Source organism: Leptidea sinapis, chromosome 30 (genome assembly GCF_905404315.1).
Source record: "Leptidea sinapis chromosome 30, ilLepSina1.1, whole genome shotgun sequence".
NCBI classification, from domain to species: domain Eukaryota; kingdom Metazoa; phylum Arthropoda; class Insecta; order Lepidoptera; family Pieridae; genus Leptidea; species Leptidea sinapis.
Genome location: NC_066294.1, coordinates 108,291 through 120,904, shown reverse-complemented (window position 1 = coordinate 120,904; position 12,614 = coordinate 108,291).

Genomic DNA, 12,614 nt, shown 5'->3' with positions numbered 1-12,614 from the left:
AAATTTAAACGAAGTTTTGGTAGTGAATCTACTCTATTTTGTTTCAGCTCTTGCCCTTCGACCTGCCTGTAGAACTTGATGTGAAGAAGTAGCTGAATAAGAGGGAACCCGTCTGCTTCTTTCAGATTGGAGTTCAGACAGACGCAACTCGGGAATATCAACACCACCCCTTACTCTCGCTTCCGTGTCTCGAAGGCGAACATGCCACAGAGCAGCGCCAGAGTGTGTAGAGACCACTACATCACCTGCCACTGTATGAGTCGCTCCCGTGTCTCGAAAGCCAGCACGGCACAGAAGTCAGCACAGAGCAGCGCCAGCGTGTGCGAGTGCTTGTCCAACGTGAAGCCGGACTCGCAGCCGAGGAAGTGCTGCAGCGAGAGTGACGCCTTGCTGGGCGCGCCGCTCCAGCGAGCCCGCCCGTCGCGGTACACCAGCAGGTGCACGCTGTCTATACACAAGACATGAACCAACTCTTAGCAAACATTCAAACATGAATATCATTGTAACACGAATCAAAAAACAAATCTTTATAAAATTTAAGTATTCGTAACATAAAGTGTTTATCATATTGTCAGAGTGAGAGACAGAGAAAGAAGAAAAGAAAGTTAATATTATCTGATGTTGAGACAGCAATGCTTATATTTGTATCAGCAGTGCTTTTAAATCAGGAGATAAGCACAACGTGAAAAATTACAGACCTATATCCAAATCATGTACTATTGCTAAGCTTTTTGAAAAAATTATATTCAATTGTGTTTTTCCTATTCTACGAGCCATGCTGTTGAGGAATAATAATTCCTCAACAGTATGGTTTCATCTATACTAATATTATAAAGCTGCAGTGTTTGTTTGTTTGAACGCGCTAATCTCTGGTACTACTGGTCCGATTTGAATGATTCTTTCAGTGTTGGGTAGTCCATTTATTTAGGAAGGCTATAGACTATGTTTTTTTTTCAAAATTAGGGATCCGTAATAAAATTGCTATTTTGTAACACAAGGTGTAAAATCGAAAACCTATTTTTGCGTGCGCTGCAAAAACTATTGACGATAGAACAAAATGATGTACAGGCTATAATATAGGCAATATTTTATAAAACTATCGCGTGAATTATACTTTATATGGCAAAACAACGTTTGCCGGGTCAGCTAGTTATCAATAAATCTGTGGAGTCCAACTTATGTGAATTTGTTCATCAGGTAACTACCTACTAAGGCTTCCAGGTCGATGTTGTGTTGTGACTAATCGAAAGCTTTTGATAAAATCTGTCATCTAATCTTAATTCATGAAATTGAAGAACTCGGTATACATGCCGACCTCCTCCATTGGCTTACTTCATACATCAGGGATCGAAGCCAGGCTATTACAATTAAAGGTTAGTGCTCTACGTTTGTGCCTGTTACTTCTGGTGTTCCTCAGGGATCTCATCTTGGACTCCTTCTATAATCTATACATTAATGACATTATTGCAGTATTTAAACATTCTTCAATTCTTCTCTATGCTGATGTTATGAAGATATATAAAACATATAATAAACTTTCTGATGGTAGCTATTTACAGGATGATTTGAATGAATTGTGTAAATATTGGAATAATAATCCCTTACAACATAATATTAAAATAATTAACGTTTCTTGCAAAAAAAAAATACTATTAAATTCAAGTACATTTTAAATGAGAATCTTTTTGAACGGGTTTTATGGTTGAGAGATTTAGGCGTTTACCTTGACTCCTCGTTAACCTTTACTCATCACTATAGATATGTGACTGCAAGAGCCAATCGCATGCATGCCACCCTTTACGAAGTAGCGGTAGATTCAATAAGAAAAATATTTTTTTGACATTCATAAGTGTCATTTCCGTGACCTACATGAATAAAGTTATTTTGTTTTAAATGCCAAACATAGTGGCTGGTGACCTAGTACACCGTCATCTGTATATTTTCACTTAACAGATGTCCATTTACACGTAATTGCTTTCTTTTTCCTAGGTTTAACGTTTCCTTTGTCTATAAGCAAAGGTGGAGACTTTAGTAGCTGCACTAGATCAACCTTGTTTGCATCCGTAACATTATAATATATAATACGAATAATAATAGGTTAATTTGTAACAGTTAAAGAAAATGGGATTATATTTTGGTGCTCGTAAACTTGTTCTGCGCATTCATCTACGTTTCCAGTCACTTATTCAAATTGAGAGCATTTTCTTTAGATAGAACACAAAATATCTGTTGCGGGTGACAATGGTCTTACTCCTTTAAAAATATTATTATAATTACCTCGATATCTTAAATCACTATCATCAGCCGATAATACTTTTAAACCATCAATAGTAATCTTATTTGGTAAATAACTAAGGGAACAATGAAATCTTCAACGACACCGGTATTCGAACATAACTCGGATTCATTACAAGCAATTCTTAAGTATGCAAGCTTACTTGAATTATATATTTTTATTTTTGGGGAACAAAGCCGTAATCTATATTACGCTTAAAATGTAGTTAAGTTTTCAGCACATTGAGTGGTAATTGCTATAGTTTGTGGGGAACAATAATTTCGAACAAGGTAAAGTGTTGTTATAATGTTTACTTAAACTACAACATTTAAAATTTTGTGACAAAGAAGTAAGAAAAATCTGAAAAAAAATCAACAAATCGACATACGACTTTTGTTTATCTCAAGGTACGAATACAAGGTAGGTATGGGTTTAAAGTATGATAATAGTATCACATGAGTGTTTTAATAACTAATTATCAACAGTTGCATTATATACAAGACTTCATCTACACCCAGAATATGAATCCTCTAATAGATTCTGAAACAGCTAGCTTACTACTAACTTTAAAACAACAAGTCCTAGTAGTAACGTAATATCATCCATTACTGATTATATACAAATAAACTAAGTATTAATGAAAGAATTCTTTATTTTAGTAGTAATTTACATTTTATATAATGCAATTATTAAAATTCACTTGATATTATGTTCTTTTGCAGCAAAAAAAAAAATATTGAATTAGGCGTTACTTTGCGGAAATCCATAATTATATATATAATATAATCGCGGTTTCCAACGGCTATACAAAACAGTTAGTGAACAAATTAATTAAAAATAAACAAAAACATCTAATTAATTCAGAACTTTATCCCGTCCCACCACAATCAAATACCAAATATGTGGGTAGTTTGACATATATTGGTCCAATATCGGATAAAATAGCTAAAATATTTAGGAAAAACAATATTTATGTGTCCTTCCGAACGAATCACAATGTCAGTCGAATATGTAATGGCAAAGATCGATTAAATAATTCCGAAAAATCCGGCGTTTATAAACTAAGTTGTGACACTTGTAACAGGGTATATATAGGTCAAACAGGTCGAAATTTTGAAATTAGATTAAAGGAACATATTGCCGCATTTATGAATAATCATCCCGAAAAATCACATTTCGCGAAACATTTAATTGATACAGGTCACTCACTCGGAAACAATAATAATTTTAATATTTTACATATATATGAAAAAGGATTCCGCTTAAATGTGTTAGAGCAATTAGAAATAATAAAACACAAAAATAACATTATTTATATTGTTGAATGAACAAACAAATTTAGTCCAATCACCTATGTTACGTGTCTCTTCCGGGGGTAATACGTCACAACAGCCGACCAATCACAGCGCGTCATTTCATGGGACGAGGGTATAAAAGAGCGACTTCCGGCACATTTGATTCAGTCTCGTGCCAGATTTTGGCGAGACAACACGTCCTGAGGATGCCTCGAGTAGAGGCGAAACACGTGTCGAATTGATTTTAGAAACAAATATTGGCGAATTAACACTAAAGAGGGCCTAAATCATTTGTATTCTTTTGCAGCGTTTAAAATATCCGGCGGTGTGCTATCTAAATTTGAATAGCTCATTTTTTCAAGAAAAATGGCGGGTATTCGAATAACCTACTTTTTTTTAAGGCGCGCGACATTCTGGTAGTGTGGAACGCGCATAAACGAAAATGTTCTTTTTTTGAAATTCATACAGATACCACGCATCGAGGGCGACGCAACTCTTTGCGCATGAAGAGATCGAAAACAAAAACAAAGGAGTGTTGTTATGAATTTCAGTACAACATTACAACACTCGTTTGGATGATGTGATGGTTATTAGGACATTGGGTGCTTTAATGTTCACAATAAGCTGTTGCAGAATCTTTAATAGAGGATTTAAAGCTTGGGTGTAGATAAGCTTACTTACATTCCTATCACCCGTAGATAGAAGATAGACACTAGATTCGCTGTCAGCGTATGTAAATAAGATAGCAATAGTCTGTGACGTGTGTTATGTTTTCATGTTTTCGTTCTGGGCGATTTGTACAATGTAATAGACAATAATTTCCTATATTAATATAACTGAAATCACCATGGCAACCATTCTTTGTTGGAAGACGATGAACTGGGTCCAAATAAAAAAATCGCATACGCGAAAGGGATATAAAATATTATACCTAATGTATCTTGCTTACTCTCAATACCAATCTAATTTATGTGTCTGTGTTATTATTGTTATTTTAGTGATGCATCTATTGTTCATCTTCTATCTACGCTATCACCGCTACCATATTAATAATAAATCAAATATAATCTCCTTCTTAATGAAAAAAAAAACCAAATATATTAAATTTTCCCTGCCTAATGTTAGACAGGTTGACACAAATATTGTAGTAAAAGACGATGAGTTGAAACCTGTAGATACAACCGTATTTTTAGGGATTACCTTAGATACCAAACTTCAGTGGGGTCCTCATATTATGAATTTGGTGAAAAAGCTTAGTTCTGCAGCATACGCAGTTAAAAAAATTCGGCAACTTACGGATGAGAATACCGCGAGGTTGGTCTACTTCAGCTATTTTCATAGTCTGATGACATACGGTATTTTACTTTGTGGACATGCTGCCGATGTTAACACCATTTTCACACTGCAGAAGCGAGCTATTCGTGCCATCTATAAATTAGGACCAAGAGTGTCACTAAGGGAAAAATTTAAGGAAATAAAAGTTTTGACTTTGACATCGCAATACATATATGAAAACCTTGTTTATGTAAAAAAAAAATATAAATTCGTTTAAAAAAATTAGTGACACTCATAATGTCAATACTAGAAATAGGGATAGGCTTGCTGTTCATGTAAGTCGACTCCAAAAAGTCACAACTTCATTCAGAGGTCTGTGTATACGTTTTTATAATAACCTTATTAGTATTGACATTCAGAACTTACCTTTAAATGAATATAAATCAGTGCTAAAGAAAAAGTTGTATACAAAAGGGTACTATAAAATATCTGAATATCTGGATCTAAAGAACCCTTGGGACTGAGCTGCTGGGCTGTTACATGTCTGTCTTAGTTTGATAAATGTCATTATAGTTATATAATTTAAATATTAATATTGTTGCTGCTGTTTAATCAATTTTAATAATCATTATCATGAGTTATGTAATTTGAAACAAAATTGTAAGTAGAGGCATTTAGTAAGTATTGCATAATATGTTGATGAACTTGAATTGTTTTGTTATTCGGTAGATTTCTCGTGGCAGGTATCGTCATGCTCGCTTAAATGCCTCTGCTTGTGGCGGCGACGTGGGGCGGGTCGTTCCCTTCCCTAAAATATGGTCGAGGGAGGCGATGGCTAGTCCATGCGTCATGCTCGTGAACGGGTGCTACTCGTGGGGTCTGGATGATCTTGTTACCGGGAGGCCTGCTTGATGTGTTTTTTTTCATTTTTATTATTTCCTTTAAAGTTAAAGTTATTATATATTTTATTTTATGAAATGCTCACATAATGCCTCTATTTATTTACGGTATGTGTGGATTGATGCATCTACTATACTCAATAACTCTTGTGTTTATAAGTATTAATTTACTTTTTTTTTCTTTTTTTGACTTACTCATGTAAGCCTTTCAGTTTTTGACTTTTGAGTATTTTTGTTGCGTCACTTTGCATATATTGTAATTGAAATGATTTGTAAACCAACTAAAATGTAAATCTTGACTTAAAAGAGCGGCAATGAGTTTCTTGCTACTTCTTCTCATTAGCTCAACCCTTTACGAAGTAGCGGTAAATTCAATAAGAAACAATATTTATATATTTTTTTTGACATTTTACATGAATAAAGTGTTTTTGAATTTGAATTTGAATATTTATGTTCTCTTGGCGTCTATATTGTAATACTTCATGCGAATGACGTCAGAATAAATTAAGGTATACTCGCGTCATACATAAGACAATCCTTTATTCAACTTTGATTGCCTGGTACCAATTTTTAACCGACTTCAAAAAGGAGGAGGTTCTCAATTCGATTGGTATTTTTTTTATGTATGCACACCGATTATACATATTCACTGAGATTCGTGAACCAATTTACGTGATTCTTGTTCTATGTGAAATAGTTGCCATTTGATCCCATAAAATTTCACATAGTTTGACCCAGTACCAATCTTTTTATGAACATTTTTTTGAATATTCACGTTTACGTGAATGATGTTATTGTTTGGGTGGATGATGTAATTTTTTTTGGGTACAGCTTTTAATGGCTACTAAGTCTGGCCATAAATACTGTTACAATAAAAAATAAACGAAACATTACATTTAAATTTGGAATCTATAATTTTTATATGATTTTTCATTGATATTTCTCATTTTGGCGCCTTTAAATTATACAATAATTTGCGATATTAAAATGCAGTGCGATGATAAAGAGAACAGAAACGCTGTGATTTTTTTTATAAAATAGGAGGACAAACAAGCGTACGGGTCACCTGATGTTAAGTGATCGACGCCGCCCACATTCCCTAGCAACACCAGAGGAATCACAAGAGCGTTGCCGGCCTTTAAGGAAGGTGTACGCGCTTTTTTTGAAGGTAACCATGTCGTATCGTCCCGGAAACACCGCACAAGGAAGCTCATTCTACAGCTTTGTAGTACGAGGAAAAAAGCTCCTTGAAAACCGCACTGTGGAGGATCACATCCAGATGGTGGGGATGATATCCTAACTTGTGGCGTGTCGTGCGAAGGTGGAATTTGGCGGCAGGAATCAGGTTAAACAGCTCTTCGGAACACTCCCCGTGATAAATGCGGTAGAAGACACACAATGAAGCGACGTCTCTACGCTACGCCAAGTAATCCAGCCGTTCACAGAGCACTGGGTCCCCGACAATTCGAGCTGCTCTGCGTTGCACGCGGTCAAGACCAGAGATGACAGCACTACTCCATATGTGGCCGGACCTGCGCTTTGTGGAGCGCTAGAATGTGGGCCGGCTTGAATTATTGCCGTGCTCTATTTATGACGCCCAGCTTCTTCGAAGCCAATTTGGCTTTGGCCTCCAGTTGGCTACGAAATTGGCAATCGCTCGAGATTGTTAGAGCAAAATTAAAATAAACAACACTGATATAGCAAAAGTCGAGAATGCACACAATCTTGGACTTATCTTGGTCGGTGAGCAAAAGTATGTGGAACATATAAATAATAAAATAAAGACAGCTTTCTTTAAGTTAAAAACTTTATACAAAATAAGGCCTTATATCAATGAGGAACTTCGTCATAGCTTAACCGAAGCTATCGTGTTATCCCACTTTACTTACTGCAGCAGTACTTATGGTCCAAGACTAATCCAAAATATGGAATCTGCTATACAACGGGTGCAAAATGCTTGTATACGTTTTTCTTTTATAGTAAAAAGCCAGAGTATTTGTTCGAAAAACTGAATTGGATGAAAGATACACGCAGTTCTACAAAATATTTACTTACTCGTAGAGTACCAAGACAAAGAACTTCACACTTTAGAGGTTATATGGAATGATCTGCCTCCCCCCCCCCCCCCCCCCCCTCCGAGGGAAAATGAGTGCATATACATTTAAACTCAAGTTTCAAACTGCCTTACTAAAACGACAACTTGCTGGTGTAAATCTAAAACACTCTTGCTTAAAAGATTTAAAACTAAAACAATTTTTTTGAATCTCCATATTATACACACCACACTCACACACAAACAAACAAACAAGACTATGGCAAAGAGTAGGGATAGATACTTAAGACTATAGTGTGATATATTCTGAATATGTAATAGATAAATATGTAAGATATAGTTAGAATAAATAGTATGATAGATTTTAAAACATAATTATATGAAACTAAGTATCGGTATAATTAAACATTTGAAAGTTTATTTAAAATTTTCTGGGTGATTTATATCTGGTGGACCCACGTCCACACTCTAATAGTTCCCTAATAACATCTCAGGGAGGGGGCGGCGCTTGGAGTAATGTACGCCGAGCAGCAGAAGCTGAGCTGCTACCTTTTGTTTTCATTTTAATGTGTAATCTGTATGCATGTATGTTATTCTGTATTTTTTTTTCTTTGTAAACAATAAATGTGATTTTTTATTATTTCGGGACACAGTATTCCGAAACTAGGCGAGGCTTTAGGTGTTGTCGAAGAGCGGTGATACGACAAATGGGGTTTTATTTTGTGGTAAACGCGCAAACTTGAGTCTTCTGGGGGTTAAATTGCACAAGGTTAAATTCACCCCATTCGGCGACCTTCTCGAGAGAGGACTCTATAGAAGACACAAGTTTCTCCCGGCACTGGTCGACGATTTCCCGAGAGAGAACTGCATGGCCCGTGTATACGGCATCACCAGTGCTGTCGTCTGCATAGCAATGTATGTTGGAGGTGTCCAACATATCATTGATATGCAGAAGAAACAGCGTGGGAGATAGCACACAGCCTTGTTAAGTACACAAAGGGAGGTCACAGAAAATTTTGTTTACGGAAATTTATAGTATTTATAATAATAAAGAATTTGAGAAATATTTTACAATTGAGCAACATTTCAACAAAAAAAATGACCGTATTTATGCTCAAAGCTCTAAGGAAGCTTCGCAATTAGTCGGCAGAGTGCAACGTAGGCACTATCTGACTTCAGTGATGGAATTGAAGACTAAGTTATAGTGAAAATTAGCAGTTTCACCACAGTGTAAAAATGGTATCGTATTTACCAAATTATTTCTAAACCTCTCAAGACGGCTACCCGTAACTGGTATAATCGTCACCTTTTTTGGTCTGACATTGTCCAATCTTGTATTTACTTTTATAAGTTGCCCACTATGGTCGGACTGAAGATTATTAATTATGAGTTTACTAGTAATAGTAACAAATGTAAAAATATTATCTAAACAGGTTGCTGTTGTAGAAGTGATTCTAGTAGGTTCCCAAAATACATTGAACAAATTAAAACTTTGAAATAAATTTTTAAGGCTAGTACAATTGGCCGAAGGTTCAAGCAAGTTTATATTAAAATCTCCACACACTATAATTGACTTGCTAGTTTTGCTAAATTTTGATAGTACTTCCTCCATTCTATGTTGGAATTGTTCATATGATGCAGTGGGGGGGCGCTATACACTTACAATAATAAATTGCTCTAGTTCTATACAAGCTATCTCAATTAGTTGTTCTATAGAGAGATTAACAATATCTCTTCTATTTTTACATTTTAATCTATTATTAATAATAATTAGGGAACCTCCATGTATTGCCCTACTTCTACAAAACGAACTGACTACTTTATGTTCTCTAAAACTAAACTGGAGCTGATGACTCTTACGCCAATGTTCTGTAATACATAATATATCTATATTACAGCAGCTCAAAAACAGTTCAATTTCTAATTCCTTACTTGAGATACCTTGTATATTCTGGTGAACAATATTTATAATATTTATGAGCTTTATTTGTAGATACAAACATAATATTATTATACAGAACAAGTGATGAATTTTAGGAAGCTATAACTACCGAGCTTAACATCACTTCAGACGTCCCCCAAAGCCAAGCAGATTTTTAAAAGTAATATATAATCACTCATATGCCGGCTATATATACTATGTATATAGGTACTGTGGACTGATGTGCTGAGCTGCTAATAATATATTGTTGACAGTGACAGATGGACAGGGTGAAGACGTCTATAAAACGCGATGTCTCCCTAACGTTGACACACTTCCGCTGCAACCGTTGACGAATTAGGGTGTTACTCAGCCCAATTTCAGTTCGAACATTAGTCATTTTGTTTTTTGAAATTTATTCTTAGAACGCTGCGGGAAGACACCGACTCCAAAAGTAACAATAATCGTAACTAGAATTAGAGTGTATAAAAATACGCAATTATTATATATATATATATATATATATATATATATATACATATAATGCAAAAAAAAATTGATTACAGATAATTTGATATTCTTCCACATTAAGGAGTTCCATTGATAATCATATTTTACTACTACAATTACTTGACCATAACGACGATACGGTAGGTGACTCAAATATCCGGATAGCATAAAAAAGATTCGGTTGTTTCTTTGTCGTGGATACCATAGTCAGAACCTCACCAGACTCTCATCAAACTATCCTTGAATTATATCCTTTCCAATAAAAAATAAATAATCGAAACCGGTTGGCGTGATATTAAGTTATTCGTCCATTTGTCGCGTATATACTTAACACAAATTTAAGACTTTTATATATTTTCATGGATGCCATTGTCAGATCTAGACCAAATTGCAATGGGACCATACGGGAAGCACCAGCTTTCACACAAAAAAATAATGATCTAAATCGGTACACTCAGTCGAAAGTTCTGAGGTAACAAACAAAAAAAACCCTCGAATTGAGAACCTCTATCTTTTTTGAAGTCGGTTAAAAATGTAGATATTATATCCCTAGCACCTATATAAACTGTTAAATATATTAAATGTAAATGATGAAATTAATAATTGTGCAAAAAATAGTAAATTAATGTCAACAAACAATATTGATTATCAATTAATAAATTAATATGTCTTGTATCTATAATCAATTACTTCACAATATGTTTGATATCAGTTTAATCTATGATGCCATCAAAAATATTACTTGTAAAAAACCAAGTCTTCCAACTCAATTCATCTCAGTAGTACCAAGTCAGTCTAATTAATTCAGAGCCTACTAAAGGGTCCTTGTGTCTTAAAGTATTACATAATAAGCTAGCCTAACAAAGTCTTATAGTGACCATATTGAACATATTTTATGTTTTAAATAAATAGATTGACTTGGCCATCACATGACAACACATTTTTTTTAATAAAGCACATTCTATCTTTTTTTTAAGAAAACTTTATCTCGCAATAGGCTATTTAGTATGTTAGATATCTGCCTCTATTATAATATTATGAGTTTGGTAAAAATAAATTTATAAATGAGCGTCCAATCAACAAACATATTAAACAAAATTGTATTATTTTAACGGATACTTATTTTATTAATTCGATTTATATAAATTTTTCATATAAGTACGATAATTATTTCTTTTTCTGTCGTCTGTAAGGAATACTTAACAAGTTTAAGTTTTGAGTTTACGTATATACTTATTTTTATTAAATTATTTTTTCATTAGTTTTTCTTTTCCTAAATGTCTGCCGAAATTAAATAAAAATCTGCCAAAACTATTATAAAGCAGTTTTTTTTTAACTAAATTGTATTTTTCTGAAATGCTCAACTTAAAATTATTTTACTATAATTTCGATGATATTTGACACTTATTTAAGATTATCAACGCGAGCGAAACGGAGGGTAAGCACAGAATATATATCTCAATGTTGTTTCGTATTTATGTGCCAGCTCGCTGTATTGACGGCGACAATGGGGCTCTACAACGGCTCAATAATTGGGGAATGACATCTATTCTTTGTATTTTATGGAGTTGAAAGTAATTGCCGGCATCCCTTGTGTGACGCTCACTACCGCCGCACTCACCCCGCAGTCACGGAGCGTGGCCCATGACACACACACTCGGTCACACTCGGTCACGGCTACTTCTCGAACAAAGTGCGATATTATTTCGTTATCATTCACGTGTCTGACACGTAATCGCTGGCATTAATACGATAGCGACACTTTATTGTTGTAATTATATCTATAAATACTGATAATAATCGTTGAGTTGTTCTCTGTAGGCAGGTGTAATAGCGGTCAGGCTCACCTGACCCCTGATAGCTACAAACTAACAAACATCTTTCTAATTAACATAGAACGGTGGAGTTCATCAAGTCACTTGTGTGTGTTTGTTACTTCTCACTGAACGATCCGTTCTCCTGATCCTCGTGATACTGCTTGTGTCATAAAAAACTAAGAAAATAATTGTTGTCTTTGGTTCCTGTGTTCAAACTATAAATGATCAAGTTATTTTTGACCTATAAAATAAAACCTAAAACGTAACAGTATAGCCTATGGAAACAAATTTAATTTGTACCAATATTTTATGAACGTTCGTAACCCTATTGGGCTACGTCCCAGTGGACAGTTAGCTTAATCAAATCAAATCTTTATACTAGTATACTTAGGTATCATAATATATATTACTAGGTAACCCGATAGACGTTGTTCTGTACATAATAAATAATTAACTGTTATTTATGAATTCGTCAATAATATTTCGTAACATCACGGAATTATTTCCTAAAATATGGTCGCTGTTGTTAAAAGGAAATTGTTTCACAGCAGAACTGTCAAACCGTGCGT